This window comes from Solanum verrucosum, unplaced genomic scaffold, assembly GCF_900185275.1.
Source record: "Solanum verrucosum unplaced genomic scaffold, falcon-dt-bn FXZP01000278.1, whole genome shotgun sequence".
NCBI classification, from domain to species: domain Eukaryota; kingdom Viridiplantae; phylum Streptophyta; class Magnoliopsida; order Solanales; family Solanaceae; genus Solanum; species Solanum verrucosum.
The window spans coordinates 6477359-6483358 of record NW_026020332.1 but is presented as its reverse complement, the minus strand read 5'-3'; positions in this window follow the sequence as shown (position 1 = coordinate 6483358).

Sequence of the window (6000 nt, the reverse complement as noted above, 5' to 3'; positions counted from 1 at the left end):
ATAAAACGTTAAAGTCTTTTAAAATTTTAAATTGTTAATTTTTATTGTATTTGTAATACTTTTACGCTATTTTCTAATAATAGAGGTCATTTCTTCTTTCTCAATTTATGTAGTACTAAAAAAATTTTGAGATTCAATCAATTTTTTTTGTCTTTGAAATATTTCTAGCTGTTAATTACTGTAATTTATAGTACTTTCTAAGAAATTTTCAAATAATATATATTATTTCATTTGTCCCAATTTATGTGTCACCGGTAAAATTTGAAGAGTCAATTAGATCTTTTATATATTTTTATATCTTTTAAATATTTAAGTAATTAATTATCGTGATTCATAATATTTTATAAAATTATTTAGTATAGTAAAATAAATTTAAAAGAAATAAACAAAACGAATTCATCATAGGAAATTACCAAAGCATCCTTCAATACATCAATAATGGGTCCGAGTTTTTGTTTTGAAGAAATTGCACATTCGAAGGATATTTTTGTCCAAAGTGATAATATTGTGTAAAAAATGTGTATTTATTGTTATTTTGAATGTTTTGTGGGGTAATAGGACGCACGCAAAGTTAAGGTGTTTTTTTGAAAATCTGGGACAACTTCAAGTATCACTTAATGTTTTTTCTCAAAATCTAATTTACTTTCGTAAACTATGTATCAGATCAAAATTTAACAAATTCAAAAGGAATGAGTAATAAATAGCTCATACAATGACATATTTATTATTTAACTAAATAATAAATATGTAACTAAAAATCTTGTTAGCTTTTGGTTGAAAGCTAACAAGACATATTTATTATTTAACTAAATAATAAATATGTAACTAAAAATCTAGTTAGCTTTTGATTGAAAGCTAACAAGATAGTTAGAATGATAGTTGTATTGTGGCTTATTATATAGAGAAATTTAACAAATTCAAAAGGAATGAGTAATAAATAGCTCATACTAAATAATAAATATGTAACTACAAATCTTGTTAGCTTTTGATTGAAAGCTAACAAGATAGTTAGAATGATAGTTGCATTGTGGCTTATTATATATATATATATATATATATATACACCAAATGTTTTATATATTCAAATAAACATAATTTTAGCGTTCTAAATGTATTTAGCCCATTATAGCATAATACTATTTAGTACAAAATAATATTATCATCGTAAAGTACAATGATTATGGATATAGCAATGGTGATCATCATAGAATATATGATATTAATGTTATTTTGATTATAATAATGAATATCAATATTTGGTAGTATTATCAATTTCAATAAAATTAATATATGAATAGGTTATATGTTAATTTGTACCAAGATTAATGTGGTCTAAGCAATACCATAACTAATTTTACATCGATAAAGTATTCAAAATACTACAAAACTACCCAAGGCGATCTACATAAATCTTTATACAATTTATATTAGATAAAAGTTTTATACATTCTATATTTCAAAATTTAATACAATAAACTAAACTTAGAAAAAAATAAGTTCCTAACATTAATAATTATTGAATCACAAATACTTGCATTATTAATCTCTACATTATAATCCCTGCTTAACTTATTCTAAGTCAGCCGATTTTGAATTGTAATATCAGGATTATCTTTGTCATTTTAGTGATTTTAAATTTTTAATTCATGTATAACTGAAAGTAGCGGTGAGCATAAATAACATAAAATAAAAAAATCAGACCCAAGTAAACTAATTTGGTTTTTCGGTTCCGATTCATTTTTAGTGGTTTATTTCCAAAATATTCAGCTCTTTGGTTTGGTGTAAGAATTTTGATAATTCGGTGCACCGAAGATCAATCAAATTTTTACTAAATATTTTTTTTAAAACTATCCTTAGACAAATCAAAGTTTTTAAGTATCACTTAACATGATTTTTAAGTATCTTATATTTTGATTTGGTCTTCATTTTATTTCTTCATTTGAATTAAAAAATCGTTTAAAAAATACCGAACCAAACTAATTTGGCTTTGTATTTGGTGCACACTTCTTAAAACCAAAAGCCAAAGAACCGAATTGAAATTTGTTAAAATGAATCGAAGAATCGAACACCCATCCGTGAAAAAAGTAAAATAAAAAAAGTAAAAAGAGTTGAGGGGTTAAGTTGTATCATTTACGAAATATGAGGGAGTTGATTGCAATTGAAATAGGGGTGGTCTGTACTTATGGAATCAAGCCCTTTAGCCGTTCCAGGAGCTTCCGTCGTCACAAGTAGCTTTCGCTCAAAATATTCTTTCCTTCCTTCTTTTCCAAACCAAAGTACCAAACTAATCTCCGAAGGTACTGATTACTCAGTATCTCCGCACTAATCTTCTACAACTTCCATTTCAGGTACTTCACATTCTCTTTTTTTTTTTTTGGTAATGATCTGGTTAATATTGTAACTGTTGAGTTGCTCACTTGTTTTTCGGCATTAACTTCAACAATTAGTGGAAACAACTATTTTTTTGTTATTTATTATGCATTTGCACCGCCACATTCTTTGTGATCAACAATTATTTGTTATTATGATAAATGTTCATAAGTTTCTATTTTGTTAAATAAATGCTTTGGTTTCTGGTCCGGATGAACTGCTTTGTGTGATGAAAATCGTGAAACAGATCTGTGTGGTTTGTGTGTCTCACTTTTTAGTTTAGTTCCGTTAGTTATTAGAGTTGCATTTGTGAAATGAAATGTAAACCTGCTCCCTCCAAAAAAAGATTGTGAATTTGGTAGGGTTATTTTAGTCGCCGCTAGTGGTTTAATCCGGTTCAGCTCAAGCAGATGAGTGGCCTAATCGAAAGTTTAATGGAGGTCTAAATTTTAAAAAAAAATCATAACATATATAATATTTTTGAGTATTTGAAGTCTATCTATTTCTCTAGTTTGTTGAGATGCGAAGTTGTTAGTTATTTTTTATAATCGATTTCTTCTAATAATTCTTTTTCAGTGATTGTATTGTCAACCCATTTAATCTTTCTTGAGACATTGTTAATCTTAGCTAAGATTTTATCAAATTTAGTTTTGAATTTTTTTTAAAGCTAAGGCAACTCTTACAAGGACAGTTAACATTGTTCTATAAGCAATTTAAGCATTTAAGAAATAATCAATTCTTTTTATTTGATTCATTATATCAATTTGAATATTATCTTCTACTTGTACTATTTTTCTCAACACTTTTAATTCAGAAATGTGTGTAGACATCAATATTAGAACGACTATTATATTCAAGGAACATTCAAGTTAAATCTATGTTCTTTCAAATTCTCATTATCTAATGATCTCAATTTTTACTACTAAATAGAAAACAAAAAAATATCATCTTATGCTTCAAATTGTTGAAATCTATTTTGAAGTAAAAAAAGGGTTTGGTCAAGAATAATCAACTCTAAATTTTTAAACAAATTATAGCATAATTTCTTTTCTTTTATACTTCTTTTACTTTCTACTAAAAGTACTCTCCAAAGAAAATCTAGAAGCCTATTATTACCCCCGCCCCCACCCCCCCAAATCCCAATATAGGGTCTAAAGAACAAGCCTTACTAGCATTCCTTAGAGCTAGCCCTGGCTCCACCCATTAGTCTTGTTCATCTCCCAGAACTGCTCTTTTGTAGTTTTGGTCGTCTTGTTAGTTACTAATAGGGGATGCACTTGTGTCAATATTTGTTATTTAGGGCTTCATATATCTATATATTATGGGTGTGTTCGTTACGGAGGAAGATAAATGAACAAAAAATATCCTTCAAATATTCTAAACTTTGCAACTTCATCCTTTATTTTGACTATGTTAAGAAACTATGCATGTGCAAGTCACATGACACCAAAAAGCTCTAATTAAAATTACTCTTTAGAGCATACTCACACTTCCCCACGACTCCAACAAAATAGACCTTTCTCACCCAACTCCATTACTTTATTCAGAGAATGCCACTCAAGTTCCTCAACTCTTAAGCTAAACTCCAAGTTGCTCTGATAATTTTTATCACTTCATAGCAGTTCTTTCACCCCATACTTATTGGTTAGAGCCTGGGAGAAATTCAATGAATATGAAGAGGCTCTATGGTGCATGCTCTTTGCAGATGACATAATGCTAATTGATGAGACACATGATGGGATTAATGATAGGTTTGGAGATAGATCCTAGAGTCTAAAAATATAGATCCTAGAGTCTAAAGAGTTCAGGTTGAGCAGGGATAAGACAAAGTACTCTCAGTACAAGTTGAGTGACGTAACACACGTTGTAAATATGAAGTAATTAAGGTTAGGAACATAATTCATCCTCAAGAAAGAAAGCTCCAAGTATTTGGGGTCAATGATGCAATGAAATGGGATGATGGATGATGATGTTACACATCGTATTAGAGCAGAGTGGATGAAATGAAAGCTTACATCTAGTGTTTTGTGTGATAAAAATGTGCCACCAAGTCTTAAAATGAGTTTTATATAGTGGTGGTTTGACTAGCTATTGTTGTATAGGGCGAAGTGTGGATCGATCAAGAACTCACATGTCCTGAAGATGAGCGTATTGGTAATGAGGATGTTTAAATGAACGTGTGGGCATACTAAAAGTGATATGAACGTGAATGAGGCTATCCGGGACAAGGTGGAAGTGACCTCTATGATGGACAAGATGAGGGAGGTGGGACTGAGATGGGTCGACATGTGAAGAAAAGATGTATAAATGTCCCAGTGAGGAGGAGTGAGAGGTTGGAGACAATGGATGTAAAGAGATTTAGATGTAGATCGAAGAAGTATTGGGGAGCGATGATTAGCCAGGACATGACTCACTTGCAACTTACTAAGGACATGACCCTTGATAGGAATATGTGGAGGTTGAAGATTCGAGTAGAAGGTTAGTAGATTAGTAGGTTGTCAAGTTCTATTTTTAGTAGTGATGTTAGTAATTTCTTGTTATCATATTCTTCGATGTTACCATTACATGATGTTGCATTTTCTTCAATTATCTTTTTTTTTTGGTGTGTGTTGCTATTATTGCACTTCTTCATTGTTACTATCTTTGCTTTGCATGCTTATTTTTTTAATCTTTACTTGAGCCCCGATGATCTATCTTAAACAACCTCTCTATTTTCACAAACTAAGGGTAAGACTACATACACATCACCCTCTCCAGACTCCACTTGTGAGATTACACTGAGTATGTTGTTGTTGTATGGAGGTTGGATTAGTTTTGAAACATGGAATAAATTTATTTTGCATCTATTATCTATGTATTTCGTTGTCTTCGATATTAAAGTTTTTATGGACAACTATCAATATGGATTGATAATTATAACACTCCATTAAGAACTACATACATATTTGTTTCTCAATTGAAATATTGTCTCCGTATTCTTTGTAATTGTTCACAAGTGTACACACCTTCAAAGCGCCAAAAAACTCTTGTGGGTGAGAAACAAGAGATCGCCTTTTAACTAAATCCCTAAAAGTAGGGGCGTGCGTTGACCAGTTCGATTTTATGTATTATTGGTTCAGTTTACATGTTTTTAGTTTTTAAATATGCTAAACCAATAACCAAACCAATAAAATATTTTTATTGGTTTTCTGTTTATTGGTTTTTAGTCCTTAACGGTTCAGTTTTCGGCTTAACTGCTCATATACATATATGACTTTTTCAATAATTTGGCACGACAAGACAATAACGTAACTTTACATAATACTCATAAAATAGAAACATTAGTAAGTGATGTGAAAAGAACTATAGTACTATACAAGTGCAACACAAATTAAAGAACTAGGACAATAATATGAATTGAAGGCTAAAGAGCAAATGTAGTAACCAGTAAGGTACTGATATCAATATTGAATATTTATATAGGGGTAAAGGAGTAAATTACTACAACCTTAATGGGTTATGGATTTATCCAGTATCCCAATATGAAAAATCAAAATCGAACCTATAACCCAATAGTTTTTTTTTTGTAAAACCATTAAAAACCCGTTAACCCAATAACCCACTAGCATTTTTTTCGGTTCGATTTATACC